Below are 14268 nucleotides of genomic sequence, written 5' to 3'. Positions count from 1 at the left end.
AGCTCAAAAAGAATCAGAGAACATCCTTTGAGAAACATCCTTACATTGGGCATTGAAGGCTGACTAAGAAGCAGCACCTATATATAATCTTTTATTCTGTAATTACTGTGGAATTCCCATTGGTTTTCATTTTCATTCCACTGATCCTTCCTTAGCTTCTCTGACAGGTTACTTATGCCTTGCTTCTGGTATACCAGTTATTAAAAACAAAAGTCATAGTAAGTATGGCTGAAATGGAGAAGCACAATGGACTTCTCTACCAGAAAAGACTGCAGACCTAAAAGAGAAGATAGTGCTCTTGCTTATACACATACTTGCTTATACACGCTAATGAGGATTGTGAAAAGGATGACTCTTGATCAATCCAAGACTAATCCAGAATCAAGACTTTTAATCAAATGCTGCCTTTCTTATGATATTCAAAGACAGGTGATGCCAGATTATTTCTCAAGAATGATTGCCTTCAAGAATAAGGGAAAAGGCAAAAGATGTGTGAAACATGTGTGAGGAATGTTATAAACAGTTACTGAAAGACCTAGGCAAATGGAGTTAATAGTCAAGAAGATTCAATGCCAAATATTCAATTGTCCAAAATGCAATCCAGATCAGTATCCCAAAAGTGTCTTTCATAGATCCCAAGATCTTGACCCTGGGGTAATTAAAAATAAAATGTATAGGAAATGGCAAAGGGAATAGCCTAGCCAGTCCTGTAAAAGAAACAAAAAAGTTGGATGAGGGCACATATTCTGCCATAAAACATGCAGTTCTAATCAATACTAATTTAAAAGTGCTGTACTAACATATATGATATTGTCCTATTTTACAAATTTTGGGAAGGGTAGTATCACTGTTGTTTATTACCATGTTTTATAATAATATATATGATGTTGCTGCTGCTGCTGCTGCTAAGTCGCTTCAGTTGTGTCTGACTCTGTGCGACCCCATAGACGGCAGCCCACCAGGCTCCCCCGTCCCTGGGATTCTCCAGGCAAGAGCACTGGAGTGGGTTGCCATTTCCTTCTCCAATGCATGAAACTGAAAAGGGAAAGTGAAGTCGCTCAGTCATGTCCGACCCTTAGTGACCCCATGGACTGCAGCCTACCAGGCTCCTCCATACATGGGATTTTCCAGGCAAGAGTACTGGAGTGGGGTGCTATTGCCTTCTCCAATATATATGATGTTACATATAATCTTTTCTATGGTGTAATATTTATCTACTGCTGTACATTATCCTAAACCTGGTTGGGCAGAAATTTAGGAGCAGCTTAGTACTATGGATCTGTCTTAGGGTCTCTCATGAATTTCAGTCAGATGTCAGCCAAGGCTTCCTTCATCTTCAGAATATACTGAATGGAGAATTCCCTGGTTATCCAGTGATTAGAACTTGGCACTTTCACTGCCATGACCTGGGTTCAATCCCTTGTCTGGAAACTAAGATCCTGCAAGTAAGCCGAACAGGCACCAAAAAAAAAAAAAATCACTGAATGATGCTAGAGAATCTGTTTTCACTTTCATGGCTAGTGCTGGCTATTGCCAAGAGAATTCAGTTCTTCTACAGTGTACCTATTCATGGACTGCCGGAGTTTTCTCATCATGTATTAGCTGGCTTCTCCCAGAAGTGATCCAAACAAAAGCAAGGTAGAAACTGCAATGCATTTTATGACCTAGCTTTGGAAGTTACATACCATCAGGTACCTATTAAATATGTGAGGAAACTGTTCAAGGGCATAAATATCCAAGATGTGGGTCACAGTTTATCTCATACATTACATTTTAAAAATTTATAGAGAAAAAATATCTTTCCTGAGAAATATAAGGAAGATCAACTAATGTTTCATATACATTATGTCCCCAATTATATTATGAACACCCTGAAAGAATGCAGCTTGTACAATTACTATAGAGCCATAACCTCAGTGGAGTGGGTTGCCATTTCCTCCACTAGGAGTCTTCCTGACCAGGGATCTCATCCACATCTCCTGCAGCTCCTGCATTGGCAGGCAGATTCTTTAACACTGAGCCAACTGGGAAGTCCAATATCATAATTCAAAAATGTGTTTAATATTCCTAGCCTACCAAACATCATAGCTTAGCCTAGCCTAACTTCAACATGCTCAGAATACTACTCAAAGGAGTATAACAAAAATCAATCAGTCAAAAATATCATAAATAAATTTAACAAAATGTCTCTTCTGTCTATAAGATTCAGTGAATCCAGAGAGGCTTTGAATTACAGTTCAAAACTAAGCCAGTATGTGAAAGTTGAGGTGATGTGGGTTGCAATAACTGCTGTTCAATGCATTCAAATGGGCCCTTAGTGGGTAAGAAATAGTTAATTCTATTTTGAAAATGAGTCAATAGTTAGTGGAGTATAGTTTACATGCAGTGAGACAATCTAGCTTTGCGAGTATAGCAGGTCTGAAGAATTCCAACTTACTGAAATAGCTATGTGAGGGGAAACTAATACCAATACCTTCCATGCTGAATTTTTAAAAGCAATTATTTTTATAGTATTCAGGTGAGGATTACTTTGTAAAGCTGTATTTTTTAAAGGTAAGATCTGGGAGAATCTCTAAGGAAGATGAAGTGTTAGGATATGTATCCATTCCTTCTATATATGATTAGCTCACTTCTGAAGTGATCTAATTTCTTGTAGGTAATATGCCTTTAAGCAACATTTCCAGTGCTTACTTTCCTGCTCATAGACTAAACTCAGCATCAGCCATTTGATTTTATAGAGATCCAATTTTGTTTTAATTGAAATATATTATGTAAAAAGTTAATAATCCATTGAAGTTGCAACTTACTAAATGGTACCCTGGTGACTTGACAAGTCAACATAGCTTCCCAAAGTATCTAATATACCACAAGGGAGTATTTTATTACCCTGATGAAATCAGTTGAGTAGGTATATACAATTCTAGATACTGTTTACTTATGTAGTCTAATCAGTTTCTTGTAAAACTTTCTTTAATAAAGAAGTGAATTAAAATTCATGACATTAAAGTAAAATGAGACATTTCTACCAATTTTTAAAATGGGAAATCAATATACATATATATGCAAATATATTATATATATATAATGTATTATAAAGAAGAAAAATATTTCGTCTTTGTCTCCATTTCCTGGCAGAGCTCCTACAACCCTTAGTTTTCTAACTGATAAGAGTGATAGGAATATATTTTGTTCTAGTCAGGTGATTCCTGGCAGTCCCCTAAATAGTTTTAGGGTGGAAATGGTCCCAGAAAGATCGAGCCCTGGTTAAAAACTTGGAATTTTCATTCTCACTCCCCAACTTCCAGAGAGTGGAGAAGGGCTAGATATTGAGCTAATCACTGATGCTTATGTAGTGAATCCTCCATAAATCCCCAAAATAACAGAGTTCTGAGAACTTAGGAAATGAAGAACACATCCACATGCTAGGAAATGGCACACTCCAACTCCATGGAGCAGAGGTTCCTGTACTCAGGACTCTTCCTGCCCTTGCCCTATGTACCTCTCATCTGACTGTTATTTATATCCTTTATAACAAACTATAATAGTAAGTATACTTTTTCTTGAGTTATATGAGACATTCTACCAAATTTTCAAACTTGAGGGGGCTGTAAAAAAAACCCCAGCTTAGGAGCCAAGTTGGACAGCGTGGATAACTTGGATACTTATGACTGGAATCAAGTAAGGGCATTCTTGTGGGACTGAGTCCTTACCTATGGAGTTTGATACTAACACCAGTTAGTGTCAGAATTGAATTCTCATCATCTGGTTGTTCTATATCTATATCGTTCTATATCTATATCAACCTATATCTATAAAAGCATTAAAAGATTTTAAACCATGTAGACCTATAACTTAAAACTCAAAAGTTTGGATTTGAGATTTAATATTCCTAAAATTGCGCTTCCCTTATGGCTCAGCTGGTAAAGAATCCATTCGCAATATGGGAGACCTGGGTTTGATCCCTGAGTTGAGAAGATCCCCTGGAAAAGGGAAAGACTACCCACTCCAGTATTCTGGCCTAGAGAATTCCATGGACTATATAGTCTATGGGGTTGCAAAGAGTCAGACACGACTGAGCAAATTTCATAGACAGGTTCCTAAAATTTATACTAAAATCATCAAATTGTTCTGTTCTCAAATAGCTAATCAAGATGCCTTGTCTTGGGATGAAACAGAATCAGAACATTAGCACTGGAAGGTTCCTAGAAGGGTGTACAAAGTAACATGACTGTTTCACAGATGACGTACTGAAATTGAAATGGTTAAGTAACTTGTTTAACTTCATATAGCTAGAATCATCAAAACTAGAATTAGAACTGAATTAATCTAAATCTAGAGTTATTTTTTTCACCATTCTATATTACTTTCTATTAAAATGTACAATGTATTTTAGGATAGTAGAGGTTTCTTTACTTAATAATCAGTTAAAATAAACAGAATATCCCAATTGATATGTAAAATTAACAAAACATCTTTCAGTCAAGATGATAGACCGAGTATACATTCTTTTCTCCTTTTCTTCCTAAAACCCAATAAAATGACAGCAAAGGAATGAAAAACTATTTTAAAAACCAAATCAACAGAGCAAATGGAATAAAAGGGACTTCTATGAGTTTCCTTCAAGATAGAATGCCTTCTATCTTGGACTAATGAAGCAAGGTAGAAAGAGCAAAAGTCTATAACATTGCATGGAAGATGGTGTAGCCAAAAAGAAATTTGATCTCCCAATCAAAACTTGAAATAATAAACTTCAAAAAGTGAAAGTTTTTTTTAACCTATGCATGATACAGTATCAACATTTGAAATGCCAGAAGTATCAATTAACAGAAAGATGAAAAAATTCACAGTCTTCTTTTACTGCTTTCGGCCTCTGATATGGAGTATAGAAAAATAAGTTAGGCAGATATACGCATACAAAAGCTCTTGAGTACCAAAAATAGTGAATTGAAATTGATATAGAGTATTGACTACCTCAGAAAAGGAGTAATTGCTCTCTCAGTCCATTCAGTTACATTCAAAAAGGCATAGAGTAGACATAGAAAGAATTAACTAAGAATAATACAACTGAGGAGAGTAATTTCTTTGCAGTGAGGTAGATGCAACAATCTCATTAAGATAATTTTTGTCATTAGGTGGTTCTGTAAAGATTTACTTACTCTTCATCTCATTTTTAATTAACTAAAACCAATATCAGTTCTTGCCCTTGTGTTAAACAATACTGAAACCAGGCATACTTTCTTGCCCTATGTAAAATTGTACTGATACCAAGGAAAAGTACCTTAGCTCTTGCACCAAGAAATATCCACTCCTCAAAGGTAAAACTATGACTCAACTAAAAACATTTTTTTTTAATCAAGACTAAGCTTACTTATCAAGAGAATTTTAAGCCCTTGCTTCACCGTACCTATTAATTGAAAGCTATTATATTGTAAATGCTGCCCACTCTGAGCCAGTTCTCCACATTACAAAGCCTACCTTAAAGTCATCCATCCCAAGCCATAAAACCATATAAGTTATATTTTCCTAATTTCCCCCATTTTGAGACATCACTAACCCTCTGACAAGATGTTCTCCTTCACTGCATTAAATGTAATAAATTTAGACTTGCTTGAACAACAGGTATTTCTGGTGGTTTTTTGAGTTGATCCTTGATGCTCAACCAAAATCTTCTGACTTGTTACCAGTCACTGAAGAAATATTTGTTGCTAGGGATGCTAGTGGGATTTGAAAATCTTGATCATACATATGATCTCTCAGTCTCATATGAGGTACATCCTAGAATCAATCATTTCCAAACATGGGAATCTTATTAATAAAGTGTTATTCTGCTTTTTTATTATTATTATTATGAACATGACTCTGACTTAGAGGTATAATTTAGAACTTAGAAATAACTGACCAGATATCAGAGGAAGTATGGGAAATTTGGTCAGCTTGAAGTTTATCAGTTTGTATTCAAAATCCATTTGCTTTTCTCCATATCAAAACATAATGATACTAATTTAGACCAGTAGGGCATATAATTTTTGTAGTCATGGAGATTTATTTCTGCTGATTCATCCAGTTCAGTCTGGCTTACCATGCTGAGATGATTAGCTAAATTTCGAATGTAGCCTGAGACCATAGAACAGAACATATTTCATTGTTCCATAACAGATAATTTAAACTCATTACTAATAAGTTTCAAACAACCAGTCAAATCTCTCTAGGGTAAGCTTACATTTGAAGCCTGAGTCCATGAATTTTCACTGTAGTTCCAGAAATAGTGTAGCCTCACAAGAATACTTCAAAACACAGATAATATGATCAGAGTGATTAAAAAAAAAAAAAGAGAAGATAACCTTCTCCCCTATACTGATAATAATTTGCCCCAACACTAGAAAGGATAACCAGACCTCAAATTTAGTTTTGAGATTCTTCCAGTGGCTTATCCTACACAGAATAAGTAAACTAAATAGCTGCTTTAAAAGTACAACTAAGTGTGGCTCTAACTGGTGTGATAGTATTCTAAAGAAATTAATGTTTGTTTTAAAGCACTGAAGCCCCTTGAGGCTGTTTTTGTCCGTCTCCTTGCCAAAAAATAGAGAAATATCTGGCTAAAGGGGAAGATGGTGTGATCACTCACCTAGAGCCAGACATCCTGGAATGTAAAGTCAAGTGGGCCTTAGAAAGCATCACTACGAACAAAGCTAGTGGAGGTGATGGAATTCCAGTGGAGCTATTTCAAATCCTGAAAGATGATGCTGTGAAAGTGCTGCACTCAATATGCCAGCAAATTTGGAAAACTCAGCAGTGGCCACAGGACTGGAAAAGGTCAGTTTTCATTTCATCCCAAAGAAAGGCTATGCCAAAGAATGCTCAAACTACCAAACAATTACACTCATCTCACACTCTAGTAAAGTAATGCTCAAAATTCTCCAAGCCAGGCTTTAGCAATACGTGAACCGTGAACATTCTGATGTTCAAGCTGGTTTTAGAAAAGGCAGAGGAACCAGAGATCAAATTGCCAACATTCGCTGGATCATGAAAGAAGCAAGAGAGTTCCAGAAAACTTCTATTTCTGCTTTGTTGACTATGCCAAAGCCTTTGACTGTGTGGATCACAATAAGCTGTGGGAAATTCTGAAAGAGATGGGAATACCAGACCAGCTGACCTGCCTCTTGAGAAACCTATATGCAGATCAGGAAGCAACAGTTAGAACTGGACATGGAACAACAGACTGGTTCCAAATAGGAAAAGGAGTGCGTCAAGGCTGTATATTGTCACCCTGCTCATTTAACTTGTATGCAGAATACATCATGAGAAACGCTGGTCTGGAAGAAGCACAAGCTGGAATCAAGATTGCCGGGAGAAATATCAATAACCTCAGATATGCAGATGACGCCACCCTTATGGCAGAAAGTGAAGAGGAACTAAAAAGCCTCTTGATGAAAGTGAAAGTGGAGAGTGAAAAGGTGGGCTTGAATCTCAACATTCAGAAAACGAAGATCATGGCATCCGGTCCCATCACTTCATGGGAAATAGATGGGGAAACAGTGGAAACAGTGTCAGACTTTATTTTTCTTGGCTCCAAAATGACTGCAGATGGTGATTGCAGCCATGAAATTAAAAGACGCTTACTCCTTGGAAGAAAAGTTATGACCAACCTAGATAGTATGTTCAAAAGCAGAGACATTACTTTGCCGACTAAGGTCTGTCTAGTCAAGGCTATGGTTTTTCCTGTGGTCATGTATGGATGTGAAAGTTGGCCTGTGAAGAAGGCTGAGTGCCGAAGAATTGATGCTTTTAAGCTGTGGTGTTGGAGAAAACTCTTGAGAGTCCCTTGGACTGCAAGGAGATCTAACCAGTCCATTCTGAAAGATATTAGTCCTGGGTATTCATTGGAAGGACTGATGCTAAAGGTGAAACTCCAATACTTTGGCCACCTCATGCGAAGAGTTGATTCACTGGAAAAGACTCTGATGCTGAGAAGGATTGGAGGCAGGAGGAGAAGGGGAGGACAGAGGATGGGATGGCTGGATGGCATCACCGACTCAATGGACATGAGTTTGGGTGAACTCTGGGAGTTGGTGATGGACAAGTAGGCCTGGCATTCTGCAATTCATGGGGTCACAAAGAGTCTGACATGACTGAGGGACTGAACTGAACTGAACTGAACTGAAAGGAGAAGAGGGCAGCCGAGGATGAGATGGTTGGGTAGCATCTCCAACTCAATGGCCGTGAACTGAGCAAACTCTGCAATATAGTGGAGGACAGGGAGCCTGGCTTATTGCAATCTATGGGGTTGCAAAGAGTTGGGCACAACTTAGCAGACTGAACAACAACAAAACATATGAGATAGGAGATGGAGTAGGAAGAGAGGTTACTTGAATAAATCTCCTTTGGAAACTCTCATATCATTCTCTGAAGAAGGCTATGTAAATATCCTGGATGAGTTCAATATTTGTGTAATTAAATTATAACTTGAGGTGTCTTACATCTTATAAATTGTATTTATATTCATAACTCATGATCTCAGTTCACTTCATTACAATTATAAAGTATTATTCTGATACTATAAATGAGAATGATTTAGAAAAGTTAATTCAGGTCAGTTCAGTCTCTCAGTCATGCCTGACTCTTTGTGATTCTGCAGCCAAGTCTCCCTGTCCATCACCAGCTCCCGGAGTTTACTCAAACGCATGTCCATTGAGTCGGTGATGCCATCCAACCATCTCATCCTCTGTTATCCCCTTCTCCTGCCACCTTCAATCTTTCACAGCATTGGGGTCTATTCCAGTGAGTCAGTTGTTTACATCAGGTGGCCAAAATACTGGAGTTTCAGCTTCAGGATCAGTCCTTCCAATGGATACTTAGGACTGATTTCCTTTATGATTGACTGGTTGGATCTTCGAGCAGTCCGAGGGACTCTCAAGAGTCTTCTCCAACATCACAGTTTAAAAGCATCAATTCTTCAGCGCTCAGCTTTCTTCACAGTCCAACTTTCACATCCATACATGACCACTGGAAAAACCATAGCCTTGACTAGACGGACCTTTGTTGGCAAAGTAATGTCTCTGCTTTTGAATATGCTGTCTATGTTGGTCATAACTTTCCTTCCAAGGAGTAAGCATCTTTTAATTTCATGGCTGCTGTCACCATCTACAGTGATTTTGGAGCCCCCCCAAAATTAAAATCTGTCACTATTTCCACTGTTTCCCCATCTATTTCCCATGAAGTGATGAACCAGATGCCATAATCTTAGTTTTCTGAATATTGAGCTTTAATCCAAACTTTCACTCTCCACTTTCACTTTCATCAAGAGGTTCTTTAGTTCTTCTTCACTTTCTGCCATAAGGGTGATTCATCTGCATATCTGAGGTAATTGTTATTTCTCCCGGCAATCTTGATTCCAGCTTGTGCTTCTTCCAGACCAGCGTTTCTCATGATGTACTCTGTATAAGTTAAATGAGCAGGGTGACAATATACAGCCTTGATGTACTCCTTTTCTTATTTGGAACCAGTCTGTTGTTCCATGTCAGTTCTAACTCTTGCTTCCTGACCTACATACAGATTTCTCAAGAGGCAGGTCAGGTGGTCTGGTATATGAAAAGGCAAAAAGATAGGACACTGAAAGATGAATTCCCCAGGTCAGTAAGTGCCCCAAAATCCTACTGGAGATCAGTGGGGAATTAACTCCAGAATGAATGAAGAAACGGAGCCAAAGCAAAAACAACACCCCGTTGTGGATGTGACTGGGGATAGAGGCAAAGTCCGATGCTGTAAAGAGCAATACTGCATAAGAACCTGGAATGTTAGGTCCATGAATCAAGGCAAATTGGAAGTGGTCAAACAGGAGATGGTAAGAGTGAACGTTGACATTTTAGGAATCAGTGAACTAAAATGGACTGGAATGGGTGAATTTAACTCAGATGACCATTATATCTACTGCTGTGGGCAAGAATCCCTTAGAAGAAATGGAGTAGCCATCATAGTCAACAAAAGAGTCCAAAATGCAGTACTTGGATGCAGTCTCAAAAACGACAGAATGATCTCTGTTCGTCTCCAAGGCAAACCATTTAATATCATTTAATATCACAATAATCCAAGTCTATGCCCCAAACAATAATGCTGAAGAAGCTGAAGTTGAACGGTTCAATGAAGACCTCCAAGACCTTCTAGAACTAACAGCCTAAAAAGATGTCCTTTCATTACAGGGGACTGGAATGGAAAAGTAGGAAGTCAAGAAACACCTGGAGGAACAGGCAAATTTGGCCTTGGGGTACAAAATGAAGCAGGTCAAAGGCTAACAGTTTTGCCAAGAGAACATGCTGGTCATAGCAAACATCCTCTTCCAGCAACACAGAAGACTCTACACATGGACATCACCAGATGGTCAATACCAAAATCAGATTGATTATATTCTTTGCAGCCAAAGATGGAGATGCTCTATACAGTCAGCAAAAAGAAAACCAGGAGTGGTCTGTGGCTCAGATCTTGAACTCCTTATTGCCAAATTTAGACTTAAATTGAAAAAAGTAGGGAAACCTACTAGACCATTCAGGTATGACCTAAGTCAAATCCCTTATGATTATACAGTGGAAGTGAGAAATAGATTCAAGGGATTAGATCTAATAGACAGAGTGCCTGATGAACTATGGATGGAGGTTCATGACACTGTACAGGAGACAGGGATCAAGACCATCCCCAAGAAAAAGAAATGAAAAAAAGCAAAATGGTTGTCTGAGGAGGCCTTACAAATAGCTGTGAAAAGAAGAGAAGTGAAAAACAAAGGAGAAAAGGAAAGATATACCCATTTGGATGCAGATTTCCAAAAAATAGCAAGGAGAGAGAAGAAAGCCTTCCTCAGTGATCAGTGCAAAGAAACAGAGGGAAACAATAGAATGGGAAAGACTAGAGATCTCCTCAAGAAAATCAGAGATACGAAGGGAAAATGTCATGCAAAGATGGGTTCAATAAAGGACAGAAATGGTATGGACCTAGCAGAAGAAGAAGATATTAAGCAGAGGTGGCAAGAATACACAGAATAACTATACAAAAAAGATCTTCATGACCCAGATAACCCCGATGGTGTGATCACTCACCTAGAGCCAGACATCCTGGAATGTGAAGTCAAGTGGGCCTTAGAAAGCATCACAACGAGCAAAGCTAAGGAGGTGGTGGAATTCCAGTGGAGCGATTTCAAATTCTAAAAGATGATGCTGTGAAAGTGGTGTACTCAATATGTCAGCAAATTTGGAAAACTCAGCAGTGGCCACAGGACCAGAAAAGGTCATTTTTCTTTCTAATCACAAAGAAAGGCAATGCCCAAGCATGCTCAAACTACTGAACAATTGCACTCATCTCACACGCTAGTAAAGTAATGCTCAAAATTCTCCAAGCCAGGCTTTAACAGTAAGTGAACCGTGAACTTCCAAATGTTCAAGCTGGATTTAGAAAAGGCAGAGGAACCAGAGATCAAATTGCCAACATCTTCTGGATTATGGAAGAAAAAAGAGAATTCCAGAAAAACATCTATTTCTGCTTTATTAACTATGCCAAAGCCTTTGACTGTGTGGATCACCACAAAAGAAATTAATTGTCTTAAATTTACATCACAGGACTGTTTTGAGATGCAGCCATTTCTGAAACAGATATTTTAACTCCAAATTTAGTGTTCTTTATTCATGTCTAAAAGTGGGAAATGATTTCTTGAGTAGATATTTAAAAATAATGTGGTGATGTCTAAGTGTCTAGAATTCAAATTAGAGGAAGTTGATTACAAAAGAGCTTTCATTTATTGACATATGTCTTACTACCATACTAGTGTAGAAGACTTCTGTAATGTTCATTTTCTGTAGGAAATTTCCAAATACCACCTAATTTAGCCTTCGTTGAAAATCTTTATATGTAGGTATGTCCATTACCTGTTTTTCATTGGCTTCAGTCCTGGATCCTTGTGCTCATCCTGCTTTTCTTCCTGGTACTCTCCTGCTTGTGGGCAAAACCAAAGGGTCATTGGTAGTAGCCTGAACCTTGAAAATGATGAAAAGGCAACAGAAAATTTAAAAAACTGAAAATTATTGATCATACTTGAGCAGAGATGAAAGTAGATTAACCACAAATTTAGGGTAACAAAGTAAACAATATATACTTGATGAACCCAAACTCTCCTCATATACAAAGAGAATTACCATGACTATTATTAAAGAAGATTTAATATCAAATAGATAGTATGATAGCCTTGTCAGTCAAGGATATAGAAGTCTTTGTTGCTGAACTCCAATATACTTCATTCCATCATTTAAAAATTAAAATATTTATGCCCATTATTTCAGTTTTTCCTTCAAGTACAGTAGCACATGCATGCGTGCTAAGTTGCTGCAGTTGTGTCTGACTCTTTGCAACCCTATGGACCCTGACCAGCCAGGCTCCTCTGTCCATGGGATTTCCCAGGCAAGAATACTGGAGTGGGTTGCCATGCTCTCCTCCAGGAAATGCAGTAGTGCTACCTTATAAAAGGCCAATTTTAGATTTTTTGTCATCACTGCAGATCACATAAGCATGCTCACATTTACTCTAAATACAAATATTTCATTTGCTCTCATATAATATCTAAAATACAAATATTTGAATGCCCTTTGGTTTCAGGATAGTATTTTCAGCCAAAGGATTACAATTATTGAAATAAATGGTGAACTAGAATGAGAAACTATCCTCATATATATTTTCCTTACAGATCCTGATCAACTATTTGTTCTAAACTTATAGACTTAATCTGCTCTTCAAATCTAGGAAACAAAAAAGACTGGCAGAGAAAAATGAAATATGTCCATCAAGTCAGAATGATGTTGCTATGAGTTGATCACATCAAGAAATGTTGAATCTGATCAATAAAACTTCTGAACTATATTATTTCAAAAACAGGCACAGAAGACATCAGTGGAAGCAGATGAGTAAAATATTTCTCTGTACAATAAATTTAGTTTTCACTATATCTGTCCTAATGTTTACCAGCCTTTTGCATAGAGAATATGTCCCCCAGAGAGGAAAATAGGTCTTATGTATGGATTAAGCTATAAAACCCTATGGTAATAATATTGCTAAAAATGTACTACATTTATAAAGAAAGAAATCCAGGGTTCTCAAACACATCTGTGTGTACCCATAGAGAGAGACAGAGTAAGAGAGAGAGAAGCCAGGAAAGAAGGAAAAGAGAAAGAAAAAATGAAGGGAAAAAAAGAGATATATTTTTAAAATATTTAAATTTTTAAAGTTAAAAATTAACTTAGAAAAGTTTAGAAAGTTTTTATAATTTGCCTAAGTCTCCCAACTTGTCAGTGGTAGAGTCAAAATCTGAATTCAGGTCTGATGCCAAAGTTAATAAACCATCCTGCCTCTAGAATTTTTTTTTTATATATAAATTTATTAATTTTAATTGGAGGTCAATTACGTTACAATATTGTATTGGTTTTGCCATACATCAACATGAATCTGCCACAGGTATACACGTGCTCTCCATCCTGAACCCCCCTCCCTCATCCCTCCCTGTACCATCCCTCTGGGTCATCTCAGTGTCTATCACCAGTATAATTTCCACAGCAAATTATTCCTTCTCTTGCACCCTCTCCCTCGAGTTACAATTTCCCTTAGGTTTCTGCAAGTCTATACTTCCTACAAAATTATTATTATCATCAAATACTTATCTACATGTTAGATTAGTAGACTCCATTTGTTTTACATGAGTTCCATGTCCTTAAATTTTGAATATCTTTTTCAAGAGATTCCTAAGATGTTATACTTCTGACATTTTTTTTGCTATTTACATTCTTTGGTATTAATGTGTCATATTCTATAAGACTTCCAATCACTCATTACACAGACTTAAAATCATTGACGATCTACTAAATGCTTATTGAAATCCAATTAGTAATTTAAATAATGGATTCATCACATTGCAGAGATTAATTATATCCATTATGGTGCTATAAAATGTGTTTTACATTGTAATTAGCATCAATAAAGTAAGGAGTGAGCTTTTTCAGCTATTATGAGCAATACAAAATGAATTTTAATATCAATGAAATACAGATATTAATATCTTAAGTTTATGGTATTTATTAAGTGTTCCCAACACTCAATTTTTTGTATATGTTCAATTTTGTTGATAATTCCCAGATGGACTTTACACGTAACACATTATTCACAAAATGATCATCTGTACTTAAGAGATATGTACATTCATGTATTCACTCATCCATTAATTGGTCACCTACTTAGTATACTTCT

The 14268-nt window shown here is 37.1% G+C and overlaps 1 pseudogene; it reads right to left on the bottom strand.

Annotated features, from left to right (window-relative positions):
* Positions 1 to 11998, bottom strand: part of LOC128069615 (40S ribosomal protein SA-like) — a 39210-nt pseudogene extending 27212 nt beyond the window's left edge.
* Between the last annotated feature and the right edge of the window lie 2270 nt (positions 11999 to 14268).

Source organism: Budorcas taxicolor, chromosome X, assembly GCF_023091745.1.
Source record: "Budorcas taxicolor isolate Tak-1 chromosome X, Takin1.1, whole genome shotgun sequence".
NCBI classification, from domain to species: Eukaryota; Metazoa; Chordata; class Mammalia; order Artiodactyla; family Bovidae; genus Budorcas; species Budorcas taxicolor.
Note: the sequence above shows the minus strand (reverse complement) of the source record. Positions and strands in the feature narration are given on the sequence as shown.